General features: G+C 32.8%; 1 long non-coding RNA gene across 1 annotated transcript; it reads left to right on the top strand.

Moving 5' to 3' along the window:
• The first annotated feature begins 1,851 nt into the window (after positions 1–1,851).
• LOC131182222 (uncharacterized) lies at positions 1,852–3,787 on the top strand. The gene is made up of 3 exons (XR_009150496.1): positions 1,852–2,219; positions 2,952–3,010; positions 3,590–3,787. It is a non-coding gene; the product is annotated as an uncharacterized LOC131182222 (long non-coding RNA).
• Positions 3,788–8,493: the final 4,706 nt, after the last annotated feature.

Below are 8,493 nucleotides of genomic sequence, written 5' to 3'. Positions count from 1 at the left end.
AAATCTTAACCCATATTAAAAAAATTCTTTTGACTACATCTTTTAAAAATTTTAAAATTATTAAGTTTATAATTTTAGACATTACAAAAATCTGCTTATCATATTATATATATCTAAAAATTCAACTATTTTTTAATTAAAGTTTTTATCATATTGGAAAAATGGTGATTTTTTTAAAATTTTATCAATATATATTTAAATAATTATTCAATAAAAATTATTTATAAAATTTAAAAATTTATTTCTAAAAATATTTCTTATATCTAAAGTTTAAAAATCTTAATAATGATACTTCAAAAATGTCATGTGATATATGTGTGTTTCTTTTTACTTTATTTATTTTTTTATTAATATGTGTCGACTAATTTAAATAATAATAATAAATAATATATTAATTAACTTATTTATTTACTAACGCTTAAAATAAAATTATAATTAATTAAAAATTTATAATATGATTGTGAATATATATATATATATATATAGAAAATACAAATTAAATTATATTATTAAAATAAAAAAAATGATCCTTGTCTGCCACTATGTTAATAAAAAAATGTTTGAATATATTATATTTATTTAATATATTATAAGAATATAAAAAATTTTAAAATTTTCAAGTGGTAAAAATCACCTTATACTTTAACAAACCTCAAATCATTCTATATTTTTAATTATATAGCTATATTTTTTTAATTGTGAAATATTTATTAAAAATATGTGAAAGATAAAAAAATTTAGTCAAGAATAAATTTAAAATATTATTCTATTTTTATATATTAAAATTAATAAATATATAAATTAAAATTATTTATATATTAAAATTATTATATATAAATAAAACAAGTAAGTATCCTCGTAATATTGCATGTGACACTTTTTATGAAAAGTAAGTGTAACTTTCTCATATTACTTCAACATATCACTCTCAATAAAAAATGAGTACTTTTTTTATATTAATTATTCAATTATCTTTTTATTTATTTTTTAAATATTATTATTATTGACATTACTATCTTAATTTTTATTATTTAAATGATTGTTTTCTTTAAAGATTAATGGTCAAAATCCAATATCTTTTGAGATAAAATGTGTTATTTAAAATTTTATTATATTATTTTTTTTATAATTTTATTTATATAAAAATATAATATGTTAATTTATTTTTCAATTTTATGTTTTATTTCCAATTGATGAAATATCTTTATTTTTTTATAAAAAATTAATTAATATAATTTATTTTATATTGATTAAATAATAAATATAAAATATATATTATTGTTACCAATTCGAACATGTTTTGACTTTTAGAGAGAATTTTACATCTACTTAAATATCTTATATGTTAAACATGTTTATATATAGTTAATGTATTATTTGCATAATATTATTGCACTTAAAAATATTATTTCATTGATTTTAATTTTCAAGTGAAAGTATATTTTTTCTGTTTTACTTTAATTTTTTTATTTGTAACTTTTTTTATATAGTTATTTGAGATATCAATATAAGTTTATGCTAATAATTAATTTATTTAACATTTTATATATTCTTAATTTATTTTTTATATGCCTTTTATTAAATTTACATTTCTATATTATAATTAGTTAATATTAATTTTAAATATAAATGTAACAACCCTGAAAAAAAAAAAAAAAAAAAAAAAATTCAAAAACGGGAGGAGGAACTTCCCCCCCCCCCCCCCATTTCTCTTGTCTCCCTTTCCTTCCCTCTCTTCTTCTTCTTCCTTTCTCCGGTGACCGGCCGGCGACCCTCCGGCGACCACCAGGACCACCAGAAACGGCGGCAAGAGAGGGAGAGGAGAGAGAAAACGCGCCGCGATGGGCGGCTTTCCGGCGCGATTCCGGCTTCATCCGACGTCCGATCGAGGCGATTCCGGTGGCGTTGGAAAGCTTGTTCCGAGAGCTTTCTTTTGACACCAATTTTGAAGCAAATGGAGGTCGGATGAGTGAGATATGGAGGAGAGAAGTTTCGGGTTTTTCAAGCTTTTTCGTCAGATCTACGACGATCCGACCGTTGGATCGACGATCCAAGACCACATATGGACTGAGGAAGAGGAGAGGAACATGGTGGTATGATCAGATTCGGCAAATGTCGCCGGTGGTGCCGGTGGTGGCCCGGTGAGCTATGGAGATGGTTCAACTTCCAGAAGCTTCCTCATAAATTTTTGGAATTTTTGAGACACAGATAAACTTCGGGTAAGACAATTTTTATTATTTCTGCATGCATGGAGCATAAATACGGTGTTTCTTAAGCAGGAAAAATTGTATAAAAATTCTAAGAAAAATATATGATGAAAGTAAAATTATTTGGAGATATTCTATGGTGTTAGTTGAATTTTTGGGTGATCGTAGAATATTTTTGAGAAATATGGATGGATTTTAGTTATATTTTTAGCATGTGGGCATATAAGATTAATTGAAATTAAGATAATTAAATTTTATATAATTGGTTGAAGCTTGAGGATGGAGGTTTAAATATGTGAATATTTAATTGGGTTGAATTAGGAATATGTTAGCTGTTGGAAACTTATGGAATCGAGTAAAATTCTTGAATAAAATATTCATGGGTGATTAGAAAATTACAATTCATTTTGCAATAGCCTTATAATATTATTAAGGACCGCGGGGCAAAATTTTAGAATTTTTAGAGCTTGTTTGGGCAGTTTTTGCAAAAATGATCAATAATAAGGACTAAATTGAAATTTTGCGTATTGTGATGGATGATTGATTTGATGGGCGGGAGGCTGTGTGATATGATTGAGCTGATATATGGATTGTGAATATAGAAGTGCGTTTTTGCCCTTTTGCGAGTTGGGTAGGTCCTAGGTATAGGGAGACTCTGGATTTTGCGCGACTTAGGATGTACTTGATCTTTTTCTTTGTTTGTATTGAGTCAAATTTATTAAATAGATGTAATGTAATTGTCAGGTGAGCCGGGACAGCCTTCTTCCTCCGCCCAGCCGCCACAGTAATTTGTCATCAAGTTTGTGAGTAGAATATTAATTTTAATTGTAATTTCGATATTATTATATGTTCAGCATGCCCATGCATCACTTATATGCATATATTTATGTAGTTAAACTCTAGGCACGATTTATGTTGCATTCATAACTGTTGATGTGCCATGGTTGTTGTTGTGGTAATTTGGAGCAGTGTGCGTGCGTTGGCGTGCGTGTGATGTGGTGTGGACTATGGATAGGGCCAGGCGATCCACGGCTTGAGTAATTCGCTGGGACCCGATCCTTCGAGGGGTAGTCACGGCTTGAGTAATTCGCTGGGACCCTCGATTTGGTTATTAAGTGGAAGTCCGAGCTTGAGTAATTCGCTGGCACCAGGTTGGATTTAAGAGAGCTGTGTAGGGGATCAGCTCCCATATATTATGATTGATACTACAGGGTGTGTGAGTGCTCCAAATTACCTTTTTGATGTTATGATGTGAAAATGTTGTTGATGTTGCATTTCACTCTACAGGGTGCATTAGTTCTAGATAGTTATAGAGATTATGGTTAAAATTGATATTTTACTCTCTGAGTCGAATGCTCACTCCTGTTCAAAAATTTTTCCAGGCCACAGGAGGAGTTATTTTACAGAGCAACCTGTTTTCTTCCTCGCAGGTTTAACGTCAATTATTTAATTGTTTTACTATCTTTTCTAAATTAAAAATCTAGAACTCCGCATGTGTTAGAAATAGTGTGGACCTTGGTAGAGGTTGTGTTAACTTAAATTTTTAAGATTAATAAATGAAGATTTGTATGGTATTTAAACAGTTTGTAAAGGAGGTACTTGAGGTTGGTGGGCTCACGATTTTAGTTTCTAAAAATTTCTGGGCTAAGTTGGCTCGAAATGAAATTATAACAGTTTGATTTAAATTATTTTATATGCATATTGGGCCTAAATTGTGGGCCTGGTTATGGATTTGAGGAATAGTTAGGCTTACTACGGGCCTCGGGGGCTTTAAGCTGGCCCAGGTCCTAGTGTCGGTCCGGCCCATAGGTTGGGTCGTGACAAAGTTGGTATCAGAGCTTAGGCTCTAGATTCATAGGGAAAAATCATCTAAGTGTTGGGAAGAGTCTACTAGGAGTTACATGCGGAGTATAGGATTCTGTTTCGTCTTTTTCTGTAATTCTTTGTTTCTAGATTCTGCGTTATACCTCGGGAAATATAAAAGTGCCTCAATTAGTGTCTTGATTTTTGTGGAGTACATAGAAATGTGAAATAGAGTTAGTAGACATGTGAGGTCCCTCATGAGGATACGTACTCCAAGAAATGCTATGTTTCTGTCTGTATGGGTTTAAATGGTGTGCCTATTTCGTGCAAGGCACGAGTACATAAAAGTGAGTCTTGAAAGTACAGTTGCCCTAGATAAAGATGAGGATACATTGGCGGTCATCGATGGGTGACCCAGAATAAGTTTATGATAATAGAAGATTCAAGAGAGATAAGAAATTAGGAGACCTAGTCGGTCAGGACGTATTGTAGTAACTATACAATGTTCTCGATGTCTGCTCTGTAAGCTGCAGATTACAGTACCGACATGAGATTATTGTGTAGAGCTGCGTACTTCCCTGTAGTGCTTATGATGAGGATGTTGCAGCGGTCTGTTTTGGTCTGATAATGCGAGCGAGTTCTATATCTGCAAAGGAGTTGGGAACTCCTGGTTAGGGATTTAGAGCTAGAATATCGAAGGTCACAATTGGGTGGTAACTAGAGTCAGTGACTCAGTTATCCTAGCATGAGCTAGAGTTACAGTAAGAGTTGCAAAGTAAAGGTGACACCTATAGAGTGAGACCATCTAGTCTTCGGTATGGAATTTTGGATGGTTTTTGCAGTATGACAAACATTTTGCTTAGAGCTTAGTGAGAATAGTATACCTTGTGTGTATCAGTATGGAATAAAGTACAACTCTACTACCTAGAGAAGGTCGAAACTATGAATTGATGATTTATAGATCTATGATATGATAAAAGAGTCATTAACTTGACATGGTTCTGGCAAGGTGGTAGATGTAGTACCTTTGTTGCAGCAAGTTAGGATATAGTCCTATCTTTTCAGAATGGATCGAAGGTTATTACTGATAATGATGACTTATGGAATAGTGTCCCAGATGGGACTGTAGAGTGTGGTAGAGAGTAGTTGGCTCGGGTATCCTGGAGAGGATACAAGTTCCATTATAGGAATCATATATAATCAGATCACGATGGATGTAAATCCTTTGAATTGGATGACGGGTTTGGGTGCCCGAAATCTTAAGTTTTGGAATTGAGTAAACATGGAAAATAATAATAATAATAATAATAAAAATAATAATAAATAAAATTACTGCAGAATCAGTTCTCGAGGTAGTAAGGGTATTATGTAAGCTAAAGGATAAGAATAGAGATCATACAATAAAAGTATGACTGTGATTTGCTGAGTTCCTTTCTAATTTCAAATTATTCAAAACAATAGTATAATCTAATTATAATAGTGTTAAGAGTAATAAATTAGCGAAGATAAATCACAGAAGGCCAATGGATAAAGAAAGTGCAGAATGAAAGTTTGGGCAATTGATTGCAGATGCAATATAATCTAAATGCTAGTGGAAGTACTAGCTAGTGGAAGTACTAGCTAGAGTGGTCAAAGGACCAAATCTGAGTAGCACGGACATATGATAACGCGATAGAGACTCTGAAAGATATAGTTAGCAAGTACAGCTATTATGTTAGGAAGAAGAATGGAACCAGGGATAGAATAGTCAAGTTCTATTTTGGGTAAGACAAAGGAAATAAATGAAAGGACAACCTAAAGAGCGCATAATAAAAGGAACAAAGTTAAGATATAGGATAGGCTAAGTGTTATTCTTGGCAAGGAGAATGACAAGGATGGAAAACCCAAAATGGGACCACATTAGTGAGAAAAGTGATGGAGGTATGGAATACAATAATAACGAGTAAATGTTAGAAGGTGTGCGATGGTATTGCGGACTACCTAAATAGGTAGAGAAAGAGAAGTTAGTAAGCAGTAAGTTGAATAAAAGTCAGTCTAAGGAATCAAATAGGTATGATGAGAGGAAAAGAATGATAGATAATGACACATAGGTTTTAGGTTAGACTTTTGAGATAGTGAGAAGGTAGTTAGAGGTTCGTTATGAATGTCAGGCAAACATTTTTAGTGTGATCAACAGAATCACTTTGTAGTGAAGCAATAACGACAGGACAATAGTAGGGGTAGAACGAAAAGTGACAAGTCTGGATGGTTATAAATCACTAGAAAGTTCAAGGATCAAATTAATGACCCTAGATAAGGGTGGAATTAGTGTTGGAAGAATTTATTAGTGAGAGAAATCTTTCAGGAATCAACAAAAGTTAAGGGCACAATAAAAATGATGATAGATATGAATCATAGGTCGAGTATAAGTAAAGTTAATAAATTATAAAATATTATGTCAAGAAGGAAAATGGTACGGTAAAGGGTTCATGCAGATGATACCTTATAAGTAGAGCATAATTGTGCTAGGAGATGATGAAATTTGGAGAGAAAGACCAAGAAACTTAGGTGAAACGTTATAATATGACAATCGGGTGTAGTTGAATATAAGAGGATATTTTCTTTCTTTTCAAGTTTAGCTTGTGCTTTTGGTTCTAGAAGGTTATATAAGGAACAGAAACTGAGTCAAGGAGACCTAGTTATTTGAGAGTTTGGTAGGCACCAATTCATACCCAATTTCCTGATATGAGAATGACAGTAAGTGCATACCTAGTGTTAAGTATGAAAGGACGATCAGAATTGTGACAGGAGTCAAATGGAGTTAGCTACCAAGGTTTGCAATCGTTTTAAATTATGAGCTAGAGGAAGTACTATTTATGGATGAGTTTCAATAGATGAAATTGTTTCTAATGGGAAAAGTTGAGGCTGAAGTTTGGAAAGTTATAGGCAATATATGTGATTATATTAAGGAGAATGAACACATGAAGTATTTTGTTTAGAATTAAGGCATGGCACACATTTCCCACAGCCGTGTTAGTTCAGATGGAACTTATAGTTTCAAGGGCTCCTATCCATCCAGGATGAGCGATTTCCCGAGGTAGAGAATTATAATGTTCTGATAGTTAAGTTGGAAAAAGGGGATACCAAAAGAATTTTCTATGGTTAATTATAAGTGTTACAAAGGGTGAAGAATGTGCCGGTAGGAGTAAATTGTAAGGTTAGAATTCTCGAAGCAATAGAACTAGTAATCAAGATAAGACTAAGAAATAAAATGAAAGTTGAAGTTGATGATGGGATGGACATCCTTGAAGGATAAAGTATAAGAATGAGAGAAAATAAAGGTTCAAGAATAAGTACAGCAGGTTGAAAAGATATCGACAATACTAGAAATAGGAAAAAGGAAGTGGATAAGATGTAAAGGACAGAAAAAGAGCTCGATAGAGCCAGTTATAATGATGAGGATAAGGAGGAATAGGTATGCTAGGAACACACTAAGAGATTTATTATGAGATGATAGATTAAAGGAGTAGTAGAGCCTCGATCTGAGTGCTAATGTGTCAGAAATAGGCCACATACTAAGAAGCTAAAGGAAGAAGTCTAGATATTTCCATTCCAGAGAAGGAGTGAGAATTGATAAAGTCGCATGGATTGAGTTGTCAGGAAAATAAACACGTTTGTCATATAAGAGAGGAGACTCAGTTTGCTTTCTAATATTGATAAATGGTACACTTAGCCCTTGGAGGAGACTCTACCTGACTAGTTACATAAGATCGATAGAGGTTGGTCTAAGTACCTTAGTAATGACACAAAAGAGATTAAAAATTTAAAATATAATGGGAGTGAGAAGATTTATAGGTATTAACCACTGAAGTCATAAGAAGAGTGAAGATCTCGAACAAGATGTCTAGATTAGGTGCTACAGGAAAGCTACTCATAGGATATCATGGAATAAGGAACATAAGTTATGTTATTGGGGAAAACAGAGATTATTAAAACGAAGGAATGATGACTGAAGTCACCAAGAGACATGTTGGGGCGTAATAAAAGTGAGGTAAGCACTAAAGTTGATTGAAGTTATGAGACATTAAGTCAAGAACAGTGAGATATAGCGAATACTTGAAATGTCAGAAAAATGGTCAATGAATAGTTACGAGATAAGAGCATCTCTAGAAAGAGATGATGACAAATAGGACACGATAGTAGAATCAGAGGGCGGTAGAATGCCATATATAATATACGAAGAGTTTGAAGAATAAATGTTTTACCCATCTCTGCATAGCTGGAGGAGTAATGATTGCACTTGTTCCGATAATCTTCTTTTCCATATTTCTTGTTTATTCGAAAATTTGAGGACGAATTTTTCTTAAGGGGGAAGAATGTAACAACCCTGAAAAAAAAAAAAAAAAATAAAAAAAACAATTTCAAAAACGGGCGGAGGAACTTCCCCCCCCCCCCCCCATTTCTCTTGTCTCCCTTTCCTTCCCTCTCTTCTTCTTCTTCCTTT

The sequence above is a fragment of the Hevea brasiliensis genome, chromosome 1, assembly GCF_030052815.1.
Source record: "Hevea brasiliensis isolate MT/VB/25A 57/8 chromosome 1, ASM3005281v1, whole genome shotgun sequence".
In the NCBI taxonomy this organism is placed as follows: Eukaryota; Viridiplantae; Streptophyta; class Magnoliopsida; order Malpighiales; family Euphorbiaceae; genus Hevea; species Hevea brasiliensis.
The sequence above is the reverse complement of the archived record's forward strand: the minus strand, read 5'-3'. Positions and strand labels throughout refer to the sequence as shown.